This window comes from Coptis chinensis, chromosome 7 (assembly GCF_015680905.1).
Source record: "Coptis chinensis isolate HL-2020 chromosome 7, ASM1568090v1, whole genome shotgun sequence".
Taxonomy (NCBI): Eukaryota; Viridiplantae; Streptophyta; class Magnoliopsida; order Ranunculales; family Ranunculaceae; genus Coptis; species Coptis chinensis.
In genome coordinates, this window is record NC_141462.1 from 78,905,238 (window position 1) to 78,925,036 (window position 19,799).

The 19,799-nt window shown below is 31.2% G+C and overlaps 2 long non-coding RNA genes and 1 pseudogene across 2 annotated transcripts; all 3 read left to right on the forward strand.

Moving 5' to 3' along the window:
• The first annotated feature begins 4,995 nt into the window (after positions 1-4,995).
• Positions 4,996-5,480, forward strand: LOC147489118 (uncharacterized). The gene is made up of 3 exons (XR_015201609.1): positions 4,996-5,082; positions 5,160-5,278; positions 5,399-5,480. It is a non-coding gene; the product is annotated as an uncharacterized LOC147489118 (long non-coding RNA).
• A 3,457-nt stretch (positions 5,481-8,937) lies between these two features.
• LOC147489119 (zinc-finger homeodomain protein 2 pseudogene) lies at positions 8,938-9,492 on the forward strand (annotated as a pseudogene).
• Positions 9,493-13,686: 4,194 nt separating this feature from the next.
• Positions 13,687-16,205, forward strand: LOC147489120 (uncharacterized). Its single transcript, XR_015201840.1, has 5 exons — positions 13,687-13,899; positions 13,972-14,064; positions 14,164-14,228; positions 15,342-15,574; positions 15,642-16,205. It is a non-coding gene; the product is annotated as an uncharacterized LOC147489120 (long non-coding RNA).
• Positions 16,206-19,799: the final 3,594 nt, after the last annotated feature.

Genomic DNA, 19,799 nt, shown 5'->3' on the forward strand with positions numbered 1-19,799 from the left:
CAAAGCTCCGTTAGTTATTAAATTTTCTTTAGTACCACTTAAAATTATTACCTCGATAATTTGTCTGATCTTTACAGATTGACTAAATTAGATTTAAATTAAATAACTACAATAATGTACAATAGTTGAATTTTTACACCAGCTACAAAAAACTTACTATAAAAAGTCGCTACAACGCAAACCGACATGGTGTGCGTAACACATTAAATAATGTTATTTTATATTAAATGAAATTATTGTCGACCATATATATCATACACAATTGAGACAAACCAACCCCGCTAAATCATGGGAAAGGACAATGAAAAGATTGTAGGGGAGGAAAAAAAAAAAGTAGAGTAAACCAAATTGGTAGGGAATAGCTACAATGAGGTCACTCAACTTTTCCCTACACAGTTTTAGTATAGTCGTATAGATGAGACCTAAATTTACATCAGCCCATATTTAGACGTCGCCATCACATGAGAATAAAATTATTATTAAAAAAAACATCATCAGTTGATAGCTAACCACCCCAGTCAGCTATGATTAAAGTCATTGACTAGCAGGACAACGAAAAAATTAAAAATAAAAAATTAGTTGATTGCATCGTAAGAACACGCCCAAGCAGCTCTAAGCCACATATTCTTCTGACGGGCAGGAGTCAATTTTACATACATGAAGTAAATTTCTTAATTTTCCACATTGTAAGGCATCATCGCTGTCAATAACACCTTACATAATCCTTGCCTGTATCAAACAAAATTAGTGTCAATCAAATCTATCATGCACAAGTTACACAGCAGCTCCCCACTCATTCATGGTAACAACCAACAATAATAGTATAGATGAGCAAAAAACACTGAAAAAAACAAGTTGGTTTATTTTTGTTTGATTCATATGATGTTCTTCATGACTGACCAACTTAGACTAATTAACCAGCTACATTCTAAAATGAGATTGTAAAAAATTTATTTCATAAGATATCTTGCTATTTTTTAAGTTGGACAATTTCTCAACTTTTGAAGCTTAACTATCGGAGACACATCATTCATAAACATCACAGTCCTTAAGAAATTAAATTAAACTGATTCAGGGATGAGGTTGTCAAAATGATTACCCAAACTGAAGCCTACGCAAACAAATCAATGTCAGTATGTAAAATGTCAACAATTCTGATATATGCTCATCTTAGCCCAAACCAACTCCACCATTCTATTAGGACACAAAGTAATTGTGCGATAGGTAATTTTTTTGTTAAAATATTTAATCGTTCGGTCACGTAGACACTGTTGAATTAAACTCTCTTACGCGCAACTAACTATTGCTTATGGGGCGCACATTTGGGTTTCTTTTGTACGTGTTCAAATTTTAACATCGCCAAATGAACATTGACTAACAGTTTACATGAGTTAGAAAAATACATAGATCCGTTATACATTGGATTGTTTTTTTTTATTCAAGGTTACTTTTCTATTAAGACATTTAAGCTCCGCTTGACAGGTATACCAAATTAGACTTAAATTTTATAAAAAATAATAATAATGTATATTGTCTATATATTTGTTTAAAAAATAGTACGGCTTTGGCGTTCTTAAAATACCAGTTGAGTATAGTATAGCTCTTGCATGGATGTCACTATTGTTAATGTGATTCAAATGTAGATTTATTTCGTACAAGTTCACAACTTAACATCACCACATTACAATTTACTAATAGTTAAAACGCTCTAAAAAGATACAAAGCTCCGTTAGTTATTAAATTTTTTTTAGTATCACTTAAAAATAGTAGCTCGATAATTCATCTCACGTTTATAGTTTGACTAAAATAGACTTAAATTAAATAACTACAATAATGTGCAATAGTTGAATTTTGACACCAACTACAAAAAACTTACTCTAAAAAGTCGCTACAACGTAAACAGACATCTGTGTGCGTAACACATTAAATAATTCTATTTTATATTAAATGAAATTATTGTCGACCATATATATCATACACAATTGATACAAACCAACCTCGCTAAATCATGCCAAGAGACAACGAAAAGATTGTAGGGGAGAAAAAAAAATCGAATAAACCAAATTGGTTGGTTGTATAGTTACAGTGGGTTCACTCAACTCTGCCATACAGAGTGTTACTACGGATGACACCTAAATTTACATCACTCCATATGTAGATGTCGACATCACATAAGAATAAATTTATTATTAAAAAAACATTATCAGTTGATAGCTAACCACCCCAATCAGCTATGATTAGCGTCATTGACTAGTGGGATAACGAAAAAATTAAAAATAACAAATTAGTTGATTGCATCGTAACAACAGGGCGAAGCAGCTCTGAACCACATATTCTTCTGACGGTAGGAGTCAATTTTACATACATGAAGTAAATCTCTTACTTTTCCACTCCCCAACAAACAAATTGTTAATAAGTTGCCACATTGTAAGGCATTATCCCTGTCAATAACACATTACATAATGCTTGCCTGTATCAAACAAAATTAGTGTCAATCAAATCTATCATGCACAAGTTACACAGCAGCTCCCCCGTCATTCATGGTAACAACCAACAATAATAGTATAAATGAGCAAAAAAACACTGGAAAAAACAAATTGGTTTGTTGCATAGTAATCGTTGGATCGAACAGCTAAGGATAGCACCTTATTAGAACAGCCTCGCCTTAAACTTGCATATCTGCCACACTTACTTAAATCTTAACGTTAGTAGCTTGCTGATGGGGCGCACATTTAGATTTCTTTCGTTATTGTTCAACTTTGTCATCGCCAAATGAGCATTAACTAATAGTTGACACGAGGTAGAAAAATACTTAGATCCGTTATACATTTAATTGTTTTCTTTATTTAAGATTAATTTTTTATTAAGACATTTGAGCTCCGCTAGACGGGTATACTAAATTAGCCTAAAAGTAAGAAAAAATCAATAATGTATTTTTACTATATATTTGTCTTTAAAATAGTACGGGTTTGGCGTTGTTGAAATACCAGTCGAGTCTAATATAGCTCTTAAGTCGATGTTATTATTGTCAATGTGATTCAAATGTAGGTTTCTTTCGTACATGTTCACAATTTAACAACACCAAATTAGAATTGACTAATTGTAAAAACGCCCTGAAGAGATACAAAGATCCGTTAGTTATTAAAAAAATTTAACTGTCACTTCAAATTATTAGTTCGATAATTCGTCTGACCTTTACAGATTGATTAAATTAGACTTAAATTCAATTACTACAGTAATGTAAAAAAAGATGAATTTTGATGACAACTACAAACAACTTACTATAAAAAAATAGCTACAACGTTAACGTACATCGATTAGTAATACATTAAATAATGTTTTTTTTATATCAAACGCAATTATTATGGACCATATATATCATCCACAGTTGATACAAACCAACCCCGCTGAATCATGCCAAAAGACAACGAAAAGATTGTATGGGAGAAAAAAAACTTTGCATAAACCAAATTGGTAGGTTGTATAATGACAGTGGGATCATTCAACTCTTAGCCGCGCACTGTTATTACGGACGACACCTAAATGTACATCGGCCCATATGTGGATGTTGATGTCACCTGAGAAAAAATTTCTTATTAAAAAAACATCATCAGTTGATAGCTAACCACCCCCACGAAGCTATGATTAGAGTCATTGACTAGGAGGATCACGGAAAAATTTAAAATAAAAACTAGGTTGATTTCATCGTAAGCACTGGCCGAAGCAGCTCTGAGCCACAGATTCTTATCACGGGCGGGAGTAAATTTAACATAGATGAAGTTAATGTCTTAATTTTCCAGTCACCATCAAAAGAATTGTTAAAAAGTTGCCACATTGTGGGACATCATCCCTGTCAATCACACATTACATAATGCTTGCCTGTATCAAACAAAATTAGTATCAAACAAATCTATCATGCACAACTTACACAACAACCCCCCACTCATTCATGGTAACAGCCAACAATAATAGTATAGATGAGAAACAAAAAACTGGGAAAAAAAAGTTGGTTGGTTGCATAGTTAGGGTGGGACCAAACATATCTGTAGCACACATTCTTATCACCACTAGCCCTTAAATTTGCATATCTACAACACTTATTTAAAGCTTCACGTAAGAACCCCAACAGGTTCATTCTACAAAAAAAACATGTCCTTTGTCTTTTTAAGAATTAATAATCCTCTAAGTTGTATTACCTTGACATATAAACAATATTACCTTACTTTGTTGCTTCAGCAAACTTATACAATCTGTCAACCCTATCTTTAAAGTTCTTATCAGTTCATTAAAGTTATTCCTTCTCTTAGAGGAAAAAACCGTCGAAACCACTTCAGAAAACTTATTCCCCAACCAACCATTAACAAATGGCATCCCAAGCATGCCAATTTCTTGCTAATCTCCGTGCATTACATACAAGTGGGAAGTTAAAGTTCAAGTTCAGAAACAAGAATGTGGAAGTCAATTCACTGGAATAACAACGACGTTTTAAGCCGAGACTTTTTACTATTAGATGCACAGGTAATCGATCACATTAGATTTCAGATAATTTTTTAAAGAAATAAATTTTTTTTTCTTTATCCATAGAAAACTCACGTACATGCAAAATTGGCATCGGAAAACTTTAAAGGCTTTGATAAATTTGCAAAAGGAAAAGTGATAGAAGAAGGCAAAATCTACCTCATTCAACGCTTTGATGTGATGTTAGCAACAACCTATCGTCCGGTAGTTCATCCATTTGTGATTCATTTTAAACCAGAAACATTAATAGAAGCAGTTGATGAAGAAGTCACTGAAATTGCAAGGCACAAGTTCAATTTCACTGACTTCAGAAACCTTCAAGAAAGGTCTAAGCGAAAAACTCTTTTATCAGGTTATATATTACACCTTTAAAGTTAAATATTTATTCTAATTTATATTTTCACATTAAATTAAACATTCTTTTCACAAGAGAAATTAAATGCCAGAAGTTCTAATGTTCCTTTGACGTCAACACGTAGATGTTATTGGTGTATTAAAAAAAGTTGGCAAGCAAAAAGACAAATCAGGAACAAATTTACAAGAGATCGTGATCATGGATAAGAAGTGAGTTAAACATTGATATCTTTAGTTAACAAATCAAATGTATTGTTGTAACTTAATGAATTCTTCCAATTTTTTAGTGCCACCGAAATAACAATTGCTTTGTGGGGTGATATCGGCAAATCAATTCCAGAAGACATTATTACAAAACATAATGTAATCATTATAGCCACTTCGCTGAATGCAAAAGATTATCAAGGTAAATATACATTTATATTGTTGACAATTTATTCTGGTATCAAATATAAGTTAATATCAAATTTATTTTACAACTGGAATTCCATCCAATAAAAAGGTGTTTTACTACATTTTTTTGTAGGCAAAATTACACTTTTATCTCTTAGCGGGACAAAAATCTATATCAACCTGGAAATTGACGTTGTTACGGAATACAAGCACAGGTGAATTATTATTATTATTATTATTATTATTATTATTATATATATATATATATATATATATATATATATATATATATATATATATATATATATATATATATATATATATATATATAATTTTTAACTTCAATTTTTTAACTTCAATTACTATGCATATTTATGCAAATGCAATTCATTTACATTTTTTTTCATTCCCATTATGATGTGCGCTTTTCTTTGTTGGGTACAAACTAGCTTCCGAGATACATATATTTCCGTTGAAGTTGAGAGTCCCCCTGAAAATCTATCTGAAGAAGAACTACTTAGAAATAGAAGAGTTACTATAGCTAAATTAAAGGAGCTTGGAAGAGATGAATCACAAAACGGATCAAGCTATACTTGTTCTGCCATAGTAGACAAGGTATACAGTGTTAGTTGGTTCTACAATTGCTGCAAACGTTGTAAGATAACTATCTCACAAAGTGACTCTGATAAACCATGTTCCAAATGTAAGATGGAGACAGAAAAAAGGTCGGTTAAATTAAACTAACGCCTTTTCACTGTTTTTCCTTTAAGTATCCGACAACATCCTTCAACACATTCTTATTTCAAAGTAGGTATAAACTTCGAATGTGTGTGAATGATTTCTCCGATATCACCACTTTTGTCGCTTTCAACAAGCATGCTGAAACCTTGCTAATGAAGTCGGTTGAAGAGTTGGACATAATACAAAAGGCAAGTTAATTCACAATTTATCAATACATCTTTTGACTATAAATTGAAACATGTCTTATACAAAATACAGCAAAATGGTCCCAATGCAGCTTCCAAAGAACTCCAAAAAATTGGAGGAAAATCTTTCATATTCCAAATTAAAATCAATGGTTTCAGTGCTAAGGACACTTTTGAATCATTTACCATCGACAAAGTTTACCCTGAAGAAACTGACTTAGATAGTCACGTAATTGAGACGGTGAGGTTATGCTTTTATTTATTTATTATTTCTTTTCTTAAACAGTAATTGTTGTAAACACTTTAACCATGCTACATTTTTAACAAACATAGGGTTATAAGCTCGCAACTTCTGAAATGGTTCGAAAAGATGCTTCAGCCGACAAGGACAACCCTGAAATCCAAGTAGCAAAAAAAAAATTGAAAAGCACATAATACTCGGTAAATAAACAACAAACACATTTGTATGACATTATTTGAATATTCATTTCGTCTATTTGTTACCAAGAAGCTTTAACTACATCTACTTTTTTTTTGGTCTCTTTTGCGACCTACAGCCCATGTATCAAAAGTCACCCGTGTTATGTCTTTATCTTTAATTCCTCACAACTTCGCTTTCAAATGGAGAACGAAAATACTACTACATTACCTCCATCCGCCACTAGGTCCATCTAATAAATGCTACTTATTTTACTCTGTTCAAAGTCATGTAGCTCGGTGTGTAATAATAATATTTTTATGTACATATGCTTTTTTATTTTTTCTTGTGATCAACTCTAGCAACCTTTGTACATGAGCTTCCTATCAATAAAATATACTAATTTAAATATTATTAAACATATAGGTTATCTACATTATGCCACCATCCTGAACTTTTTTTTTTCCAAATTCTTCGCAAAACCATACTCAAAGATTTCAATTCATTTTTGCAGTTTTGGTTTGCTTTTTACCACCATTTCAATACAGTTTGACGTCGATTTGAACTACCCAAATTTAATTCATCAACTATGAAAACCATTTAGATAAGTAACACTCCTTACAACATGGGTTCCAAAATCCAGCCATTCATCGTCAGCCACTAAACTAATAAATTGATCGATGCTCGTTTTTTAAAATATTCTTGATAATCGACGTCGCGACATCATCAAGCAAAGCAATTGAACCTATACAAAACATTTTACTTTATAAAAAGTCTAACAAAAAAAAAAAAAAAAAAAAAAAAATAAAAAAAAAAAAACTTACAGAAGTCAATCCATTTTGAGCATTAGTAATTCGCCAACTGACATCATCATTGTTCCCATCCCAAACAACCCCATCTATAAAACTAAGTGACCGACGTTCTTGACTTCTGTTTAGTTCCAAGACACTTGAAATGCTTAGACAATCCCGGCCAGTAGAATGTACACGTTCAACGCGTGTTGAAGACTCTTCCATAGCCTTGCACTTCATGTGCTCCTCGGCAGCTTCACCCTTGCCTTTTTTCATAACAGGGGAAAAAAAAAGCATCAAACCATTATATAGTTGTTTTACATCTCTCTCTCTCTGTCTCTTACTACTTTTTTTTAAACGTTTTTTCTACTCAGGGTTATTTCAAACGTATTTTAAAAATCATATGTATACAAAGCCTTGCATAACTCTTACACGAGACAATTACCATGACTAACTTAAAATAGCCAAATATAGCATAGTTAATAAAAAAGTCATAATAAAAAAAAAAACACTTTAAACTATAGTTTTGCCATACCTCCTGCTCCTAGCCTTTTACACCTCCTTCAACTCAACCCCTTTCTCTCTTTGTGATATTATGATCACAAACAGAACTCTTTAACAACTTATTTTTTCTTATATATCCTTCCATTACCTTGAAGTTAAAATCGGGCCCATAATAATTTATCCTTTGACCCTTCTTTTTTGGCTCCTCCTTACTCATCATTGCGAAATAGTATTTGATCATATAAAATTTTACGGACTGTTCAGACAAAAAAAAAATTATATATATTAGAGAAAAAAATTTTAAAAAAAAAATTAAAACTATGACAAACTATTAAAGAACAAGAAGCGGATTTATGTATGTCTAAGGAAATTCGGACGTTTCTTAAAGAATATATGTTTTTTTAAACTAACAAAAAAGACAAAGCAAACCATAATGTTTTAAATAAATTAAATAAAAATCTACAAATCAACTTTATATACTAAAACGCCTATGATTGAGTTAAGTAGTTCGCCTTTACAAACCAAGTGACTAAATCCAATGAGTACAATAAACGAACAACAGTAACTTTGAATGTTGAATAAGCCCCAACTACCAAAACATTTAATGATATAAGACCCACCTCTGTTAGCTAAATTATCATCTAACACATTTTCAAACCCGCATTCCAATGTTGTCTGCCACATTTACAAAAAAGAACAAAAAAAAACTCATACAAAAGTCATGGCGATGGGCTCAAGAATTACATCATTGGTAAAGGGATCACTGTTTACGAAATAGTAAATAAAATCTACTTTAATTATAAGTGAAAACATTACGCATGTGCCCCTCAATAACAATTCATTCTAACATGCGTACTACTGTACTGTACTTTTAAAAAATATCAAACATGTATAGATACATACAAGTATGGACATGTGATAACTTTTAAAATACTATCAAAAACTAAACTATAAAATTTGCCATATATCATTTCATTATCATACGAAGCTTCTCTGTTTGTACTATAACAAGTTTTTTTTCCCTTTATAAAAGATGCAGGAAGGATTTGATAAGTTTAAGGTTCTTTCATTTATGCAAACAAAAATCGAGTCCGGCAAAAAAAACAATTCCATAAATCCAAAGCATACTGCTGTGAGTTATAAAGAGTGTATGAAAAATCATGCTGCTTCAATTGGTGGATATGCTAATGATGGTTGTTGCCAATATATGCATATACCTTCACTTAGTACCACTGTTGTCAATGGAGATTTATCACTTAAATGTGCCGCCTGTGGGTGTCATCGGAATTTTCATCAGCAGAAGTTCTTCAGTCTGGGTAAGGTTGATAAAAAACGATTGTTAGATGAACCTGGTAATCATATGAGCAAAGAAGTTTGCATCAGTGGTGGTTCTAAGAGTGTTAAGAGTAAGAGATTTAGAACAAAATTTACAGAAGTTCAGCAGAAACAGATGGCCGTGTTTGCTAACAGATTAGGTTGGAAAACAAACAAACGTGATGTTGTTGCCATTAGCCAGTTCTGTTTGAAAATTGGCATTGAGATAAATGTTTTCAAAGTGTGGCTATATAATAACAAAAGCAAAAGGTGAAGCAACACTAACACCTACCCCTCCACCTCTTATTGCAGTTGCAACATTAATATTTAACCTACTATGTTGATCTCTACTACTCAAAAAAATAAACGAAAACTTTTTGATTTTGTCTATTTGTTTTATATATTTTTTAAAGACTTCTCAATACTAAATATTGCAAATCGATCAAAAAGTTATATGATATGTAATTTTTTCCAACAAAAAAAATCCTACCCTAACCATTAACTCCATAAGTTTCCTTTTTTTTTTTTTATAGTTTACCGATTAAGAAAACATTTACTACTGAGTCGTTCGAAAATCATATATTATTAGATGTTAACAACCGTCTTAATTGTACTTAGCTTGATGTAAACACTTTATACTTAAATTTTCTTTTAGCATTGTCAAACTTATCATGATTTAACTCCTTCTTCTATGTTTTATTGTTTTTTTTTTTTAATAAACACCCTTTTTCTCCTTATTCAATAACAGTTTTAAACTTCAGTTAGTGTTTTTTTTTTTTTTTTAACATTTTTTATAATTTGATATCGTGTCGTACACTTTAGCTAAAGTTAGTTTACTCTCATAATGGATTGTTTACTACTTCAAAATAAGCTATTTTTTGTATAACGTATTAATAACGTATAATACGTTGTGTTTGTTTTGATGCAGAAATGAAAACAAACAAATCAACCTCAATGAGCCTATTGCAAGCGCTTCTTCTATAACAATACCGTGCTTTAAAAAGAAGGTCAGTCAATAGACCCTTGCCTTTGTTTTCTTGAGTCTTCAAACATGTAACTCATTGTGCTCTCAAATTGCTTGATACATCTCACATGCATTATATTTACATAAAACGAAAAATGCAATTACAGTTAGTTCTATTTTTTTTTAAATTGCATTTTGTTTTTTTTTAATTAATTTACTGCCAGGAACTGCTACACAATATATAGTTCCAACATTGTCAATGAGAGACACTTAGCAAGATTTTCTAACCGTCCATGCAGACTCTACTTAACGTTGATGGCTTCCAAAGGCTGCAAAACCTTTGCCTTATTGTCAAGTTTGCGGTAGTAAGTTTTGTTAACGATTCGATTCTCATGGCTTTGACAGACCAATTGCTCAAATCGATAGTGGCCAAACTTTTTATCCATCTGAAATTTGTTTTGTAATTTAACAAAAATACGTGGCGTCGTTCTATTAAGTTTTTAAAGCTTTCTATAATGTTATTTTTTTATTTATGGTCAGACATCTACATGTTATTTCCTCAATCTGGAACATGCAAATACGTGCATTAGAATTAAATTAAAAAAAAAAATGTACACATTGCTTGATTGAGATAACTGACAGTTACTGCAGAAATTAGTTTCTGTTCTGCACATTTGACGTGGCTTAAAACTAGATTATGAAAGTAAGCTGCTCTACCTACTTGACACTTCAACTTTTCCTTTAGAGCCCACCTACGCTTCTACATATCAACTTAAAATTATTACAGAGTCCCCACATTTTTAATTATGTCTTAATATTTAATTATTTTTTTGCCACTATAAAGCACACACGCTTATATTTTGATTCATACAATAATTATATTCCTCATCCAATCTCATTAGTCCTCCTCATCATAAACCTAACTTCTCAATGACTCCAAACCGTCAGAGAATCCCTCCCTCACCTCCAATCCAAATAGATTTCTTCGCTGAAAATGCCCTACAGAACACAGTTGATCCCATGGAAGGGATCCATATTCTTCACGGGTGTATCAAGGCAATGTATGAACGACAAGGATTTATGCATGAACAGTTAACAGATTTACAGCAACGTATTATAGTCTTTGATGAAGAATAGGAACAATTTCTGGAAAACTACTCGCAATTCTTAGAAAACCACTCACAAATTTTGGAAAGTCAAAGACAAATTTTCGAGCACCAAGGAGAACTTCAACAACAAATTCTCCAACATATAGAACAACTTCACACTATTGTCACAACTTTTCTTCGACATCCTCCCCGTTATAATCGTCTGCCTGGGCCAGCATAATCTAATTATGCTTCAAATTAAAGGTCCTCAACTGTCTTCTCTAAGATTCGTATCAGTTGTGTAATATTGAAGTTATGGCACGTTTTTCGTTGTGTAAATTTATGTCTTTGAATACTGTGTGTAATATCTATTATTATATCAGAAGCAAATAAACACTTTTAATAAACGTTTACGTTGCCCTTAAAAAAATACATATAGCACTAACATTACACCTGACACGCAAAAAAACTTAAATAGTATAATCAATCTGACAACAGCACTCATTACCACAAACATCACAATTCACAACATGGGTCATTTTCTTTTTATTTGGTAACATTGGTTGGTTTGAAGCAGTAAATTGCAGCTCCTTACTAAAACATCCAACCCAGTCACATTTAAGCCACATTTCAAAAACTTTACCTGACCGATCCCAACACTTAACCAAATACATAATACCTCTGTAGCTTGCTTCCCTACATCTTCGATTAAGGTAAGGACAGATTTGAACTGTGTGGCCTTCTTGCTCACAAAGTTGACAAATCTAGAAAAAAAATTACCAAAAAAACAAATTTGGGTAAATTTATTTATACTTCATAATTGTTAAGTTTAACTATTGCGTAAAACAATATATATTCTTTTCAATACTATTGCGTTTTTTTAAATTTACTATTTGGCTATACTTCATAATTGTTTGGGTAAATTTGGGTAAAACAATATATATCATTTTTAAATATATATTTAACTAAGTTTGATTTTCTATATATTCTTTTCAATACTATGGCGTTTTTTTAAAGATACTATTTCGTTATACTTCATAATTGTTGGAATTGGCATCAAACTAACGTATGATTAATTTATTTAACTTTTGTTTTTTTTTTTTTAAACAACAGTGACAACCATGTCCAACATATTGGATGTTAAGGAAAATGAGATTGGAGATTCAATAAAAGTTATATTGTTAACAGTAATTATTTGTGTTTTACTCCTTTTATGGAAAGTTGTTTTAGGTGGCTAGACCTAAACAAATGTATGTCTACTGTTTACCATATTACTGTTTTAAATTCAGTAAAGATATTAAACCATGTCATTACATTTTTTACCCAATATGTTTTGTTATTGAAATACTTACTTCTTCTGTGAGACACCTGTTCGCAATTTCCATTTTAAATACATTAATGCAACACATCGCAGTAATTATGACTACTATCAATAAATCCAAAAAAATAATCCTCATAAAAAAAAGGTCTTCTTAACTTTTAAATAATGAACGTTATATATAATCACATTCCCTTTAGAAAACGGATTGTGGTAGGAAGAAAACTTGAGACTCATCTGACGTCATTGGGTAAATGGATTGTTGTTAGGAATTATACAAAGGTACTATTTAAGGTAGTGATAGTACCCATATCTATATATTATTCTATACTATTTGAACACATCACTACTACTCTACTACTAAATACCCTGGCACCTTAAAAGTAATCAACCTTTTCAGTACTGCATGATGCCCTTACAAAGTGTTGGGAAAAAATTAGATGAGTGGGCGAATAAATTGACTACATAGTAATTTACTTTTTTCTTTCCATTTATAGCCTATAGTTTAATAAGAGTAAAGTGCATATACAGAGGTCCTTTATATTTTTTTGAAGATGTTATTAAATGTACGCACCATTTCTTGCTGACGCAAACAAACAGTTTTTCACGCCTCTGTATAGTACAAATTAAACATGATTATGTGTTCCACCTACTTTATATTTTTAAAATTTGTTTCTCTTCCCACAATTATTTGCTAATTTCTCAAAAAGCTTGCGTGTCCCCCATATGGACGAATAGGTTAGGACGAATAGGTATGCCAACTGGTTTAGAGGAGTAGACACCGTTGTCCTTTTCTTTCTAGCTCCGCCGCATAGTATTTAACACATATGCATAGTCCAAATTAAGCATGATTATGCATCCTACCTGCTTTACCTTTTTAGCCTTTTTTTTTGTTCTCATAGGTAACTGCTAACTTTTCAAAATAGTTGTGTAGGACCCCATTAGAACGGATAGGTATGACCAACGCTTCTGGAGATGGAAGAGAGAATTTTACTACCAGACATATTGTCTCATCACATTATTTGCCCCTTTCTACACATATAGAGCCAGCATATTGCCCATTACCTCCCCAAATTTGACGCTCGTGAGTCATTATAATGTGTTCAACCCCACCATACCTAAAAAACAAACCCGGTTTACATTTTAAGTTTTTTTAAATATCCCCACCATTATTTTCTTTCCTCTTCAAATACTTGACTTGGGCTCACTCCAGCGCAGCGAGAGTTTAATAGGAAAGGCCTTAAACTGGTTTATAAAGAGAGGAAAAAAGGATTGATGCTATACAATATTTGTCATCGTCAAACACTCCAGGTATCTACTAATTTGCATTTATTTTTATTTTCCTCTTTTGTTACTTAAATTGTAATGAATTCATTTCTGCAGGTTTGTTCCCTTCTTCCCTCCATTTTGATACAGGCGGACGTCTATTTGAACTATCCAAGTTTCAATAAGCAACTTTGAAACCAACTTAGAAAGGTAAACTAAAATAGAAAATTAGTTAGTTCAATTCCTTGCAGTTTGTGTTTCAAAAATGTTTTTTTGTTTTTTTTAAATTGCACCTAACTATTATGTTAGGAAGGAAACTTTAGGCTCCTCTGTCGGAATTGAGTTAATGGATTGTTGGTACGGGTAAAACAAAGGTATTATCAAATCCATTAACATTACTCATAACTATATATTATTATATACTATTTACACACATGTTGCTAAACAGTTTGTTTGGTTTATCTAGAAATAGCATAAAATCACATGAAAAAAAATGGCGTAGTTGGTTTTATTGAACTACACCAATATCTTAGTGATCTTCCATCATTTATTTTTTTGCCAAGGAGACGTTTGTTTTAAAAAACAAAATCAGCTTTGAAGTAGTCTTAGAATGTAATTGTTTATTATACTGCAAAATATAATAATCCAATAGTCTGAACAATTTTGCTAACAAGATTTTTTTTTAAAAAAATTAATTTAAAATTTGCCTCCTTGTATATAGTATTTAATTGTTGTATTTAAACAAAAAAAAAATAGATTGTTTGCATATGCTTAACGCATTTGCTTTACAAGGAGATGGTAAAATTTAATTGTTTAATTTAACCTATATAACACAAATGTAGAATGGGTACTCTTCAATTGACGATCAAAATTTGCAAATGGAAAAAGATGTTACATATTATAAGTATTTGAACATCCCGTTAAATGAATCAAACTACATCAATCTTAAATTATAACAATTTTGTTTTTTTTTTTTTTTTTTTTTTTTTTTTAATCCCCAGTTGTGATAACTATAACTATTAAGGCGCTAAATAAACAGTATAAAAGGAAAAGCTCATAACGGCTCCGATTGTTGCATTAAGGTCATGGAAGAGTATATATGAAAAATAAACTGTTTAGTAGTGTTCTTAGTCAACATAATATGAATAAGAGTTAAATGGTCTGAGTCCAAGGGTGTGTGAGAGATTAATACCAGCAACTATGTAAAAGACTATAGTTGAAAGAGTAGTTTTTTTTGCCCCATGGCTTTTTAATATAGGCTATATTGGGCTATTTTATGTTAGTCCTGTTAATTATAAAGTTTAAGAGTTATGGTAGAAATTTTTGACATAATTTTTTTAAAAATATGTTTGAAATTACCCGTAGAAAAAAACTTTTAAAAAAAAAAGTTACAAAAGACAAATGGTTAGAGAAACCTAAAATAGCTATATAATTCTTTGATGTCTTTTTTTTTTTTTTTTTTTTTTTTTTTTTTTTATGGGGGAAAGGCACTGGAGAGACTATTGAGGAGCACATGAAGCGCAAGGCTATGGAAGAGTTGGTAGCACGTGTTAAGTGCGTCCATGCTACCGGTTGGGATTGTCTACGTAGGAGAGATGTCACTTAACCAAATAATAGTCAGGAACAACCTTCATTTAGTTATGGAGTTGGAGCTGTTGGGGAAGGAAACAATAAGGATGTTATTTTGAGAATTGCTGATGCTCAAAATGGGTTAACCTCTGTGAGGTTTTTTTTTTTTATTTGATTTTTGATTTTTTTTATTTATTCAAGTTAAATGTTTCATATAGGTACAATTGCTCCTTGCTGATGTAGTACGTCAGTACCAAGAATATTTAGATGTGCAGAGTAGTCGGATTATTACTTTAGTTGCTGACGATGACAGGCTTGCTATTGGAACCCATGTTGGTTGCAGTGTAAAGGAAGAAACTGAAGAAGCAATGACACATAAGGTTGAAGATACCAGTTTAGAAGAGACAAAGCTTCATATAGTTCAGTTAGAAAAAACTCTAACTTCGGATCATCATCTGTGTTGAAGAGCTAAAGGAAGATCAGATAACTCTAAAAGGTCTTATAGAGGCCCAAGAGTTTGATCTCCGTTGGGCTGATGGAGATCACCTGCGAAGTAAAGAACATATCTATATGTTGGAAACAAGGATATGTAGCTTAGAGTCGGAAATAGTTCAGTTGAAGTTGTACGGGAAGCATATGGAGGAGCCTCCATAAGTCTTTCCCCCACTGATCGCATATGCCAAATTCAGTTTAAAATTATGTTCGTAGTTGGTATACCAAATATTGATGTATATGTTTTGTTACATATTTTAAATATCGTATGTATAAAAGTTTTGGCATTACTCTTAAACTTTACAATCAACATTCCTAACATAAAATAGCCCAATATAGCCTACTTAAAGAAGGGGAAAAAAAAACGCTTTGAGCTATAGTTTTCTCTATATCTCTTGCTCATAATCTCTTACACATCCTTCTACTCAGACCCTTTCTCTCTTTCTCATATTATGATCGCTTAAAAAACAACTTAACAGTTAATCTTTCGTATATACCCTTCTATTACCTTAACGTAACCATCGGACCCATTACATGTTTTTCTTTTGCCCTTCTTCTTTAACTCCTTCTTAGTCATCCTTGCGAAATAGTATATCATCATATATAGTTATGAGCATTGTTATAAAAAAAAAAAAAAAAAAAAATGAAAACAACCACCAACTGTGAAAGACCAAAGAAGGAATATCTATATGTTTAAGAAAACTCGCAAGGTTCTTAAAGAATCTATGTGTTTTTAAAGTAAAAGAAAAGCAAAAAAAACATAATTTTTTAAATAAATAATAAAATCAAAAACAAAAAAATAATAATGAAATAAAATAAAAAAAACTAGAAAACAAATATATATACTCCATCGCATATGATTAAGTTAAGCAGTTCACCTTTGCAAACCGATTGACCCAATTAAATGGGTTCAATAACGGCATTACAACTACTATGACCACTTTGTAAGACCCAGCTCTGTTACCCATAATATCTTCTCACACATTTCCAAACCCGAGTTCCAATGTTGTCTGCCACATTAAAAAAAAGTAAAAAAATATACTAAAGTCATTGCGATGGACTCGAGGATTACATCATTGTTAAAGTTAACCCCATGGACAAAATAGTTTAAAAAATTACTACATTAATCATGAATGAAAACATTATGCATGGGTCCACTTCATGACAATTACTTTTTGCGTCCATACAACTGTATTGTTATTTTAAAAACATAAAACATATATTGAAACATACAAGTATGTACATGTCATTACTTTGAAAATACTATACAAGCTCCACTATAAAATTTGTAAATATCATTTCATCATCATAAGAGCTTTTCGTTGTGTTAAAAAAAAGTCTCTTTTCTTTAGAAAATATGCAAGTAGGATTTGAAAACGTAAGCGTGCTTTCATTTATGCAAAAAAAAACTGAATCAAACAAAAATAAATCATCCACAAATCCAAAGCAAACTGGTGTGAGTTATAGAGAGTGTATGAAAAATCATGCTGCTTCAATTGGTGGATATGCTAATGATGGTTGTTGCCAATATGTGCGTATGACTTCACACCAAAAAAATATAAAGAAATAACTGCTAAGAAAAGTTTTGTTTAGCCTTTTATAATACATTTAAAAAAAAAAAAAAAAAAAAAAAAAGGTTCTTTATTTTTGCCCCTTGGATGAATATGTAGCTTTTTGACACGTCTCATGAAATATAGTTGAATCTGAACCGTCCAATTATATTATTATACTATGTGGATATATAACATACATTAGGTCGACCACCCTTAATATCCAACATCCCATCAGATTTACTCAAGTAAAGTTAATCTAAAGTGTTTCCTTTGAAAATTTTAAATTAAGTTTTGACACGAAATATTAAAAACGTGCCAACGCACTAAGACAAAAAAAGGGTCCCTTTGTCTCCAACTCACGGACTAACTTTTATATCTTCACCTTATCTCTTTCCTTACTGATTTCTTAAGAAAACGACTCAGATCAACAATAATACTCACCTCTCTCGCATCTCGTGGATTCCATCAACCAACCCCCGTCAGGTAATTCTTCTCTTAAATTTTTTATGCTTATTTTAATCCTTTTTTGCTTAAATATATTACCCTTCTGTTCCATTGTCTTCTTCATACATTTTCCATTACAAATCATCATGACCTTCAATTTTTTTTTCACTTAATAGTTGGCTAATTTGAAGGCTATATCTACAAAAAAAAAAATAATAAAAAAAAAACAGATATTGTGATTTAGAAAATAATCATTTTCATAAAAACCATAATAATACTAATTATTATAACAATAACAAATCAGATGACTTATTTGTTCCAGTTGTTTAATGTAATATCTTTTATGACATTCTGAAATCATTGTAATTAATATATTGAAACATGATGTCACCAATATAGATATCTATGGTATATCTTTGCCATGTTGAGCCATTTTAACAACACAAAATATATTTGATTTTCTATACATTCTTTTGAATACTATTTGGTTATTTTTTTTAAAAGATAACCATATATAGTTGAAATATCTACAACTTCTTCTAATATATATCATGACAAAGTTATATATATTTGTAGTGGTCAACAAAAAAAATAGTAAATCTTCGATTAAAAAAACAATTTTAGAGTTTTTTTTTTTTTTTTAAAAAAACCTTCAATATATCTACCAATTTATTATCATTGACAAGGCTCAAATTGACAAACCAATGGGAAATATATTGAATTTGTTCCAACCACTTAATGTAATTCATTTTATTACAATTCATACTGCTTATTATACAATGTTATTTAGTGATTCTTTTATTTGTTATACTTCATAATTGTTTATATTGTCATCAGACTGACATATGATTAATTTATTTAACGTTGGGAATATTTTTTTATTTTTAACAACAGTTTCAACCATGAGCACCACATTTACTATTGATGAAAGCGAGATTGGAGATGCAGTCAAAGTTTTACTATTAACAATTATTATTTGTGTTTTACTACTTCTATAGAAAGTGGCTTTGGGGGTCTAGACCTAAACAAATATATGTTAATTGTTTAACGTATAAATGTTTTAAATTCAATAAATATATTTAACTATGTCATTGTATTTTGTAGTCAATATGTTTTGTTATTAAAATATTTACTTCTTTCGTAAGACCTCTGTTTACAATTTCCATATTAAATGTATTAATGGGACACATGTAAGTAATAATTACTGCAATCAGGAATCCAAAGCATTTGTTATCATAAAAAAATAGTCTTCTTAAGTTTTAAATAATAAACTATATATGATCACATTTACTTTATAAAGTATTTTTAAACATCCACGTGCAGAGCACGTGCACTAATGCTAGTATATATAGTTATATAGCGCAAGTAAAAATGGGCATGTGGCGTATCCTCAACTTGAGTTATCATGCGCAAGTGAAAATGGGCTTGTGCTGATGTACTCTGTACTTGATGAGTGGATGTGTTGTACTTGATCGATGTGTAGAAAGGAAACAAGTAACGCTTGGGCTACCACGAGAATATCCTCATAGGGATGAGGGTTCCGAGACCGTGTTATCCAACAGTCCGAAAATCAAAAACAAAAAGGAAGAGAGAGAATGTGAGTTTGTTTTTTATTTTCGGACCGTTGAATCACACATCCAACGGTCTCGGATCTCATCCCTATAAGGATATCCCCGGGGTAAACGAACTCAACAAGTAAAAACGAAAAAACAAAAGACGCATGTGTTGTGCTGACGTGTGAAGTAATTGGTGTACAACGCGTGACTTACGGAGAACAAAAAAAAAAGCCCTCACATATTCTACTTCTCCTCTCTTCAATTCTCTATTACTTTACATATTAAAATTTAAGTTTCCTACTCTTCTAACCAAACAAACACTTTTACTACA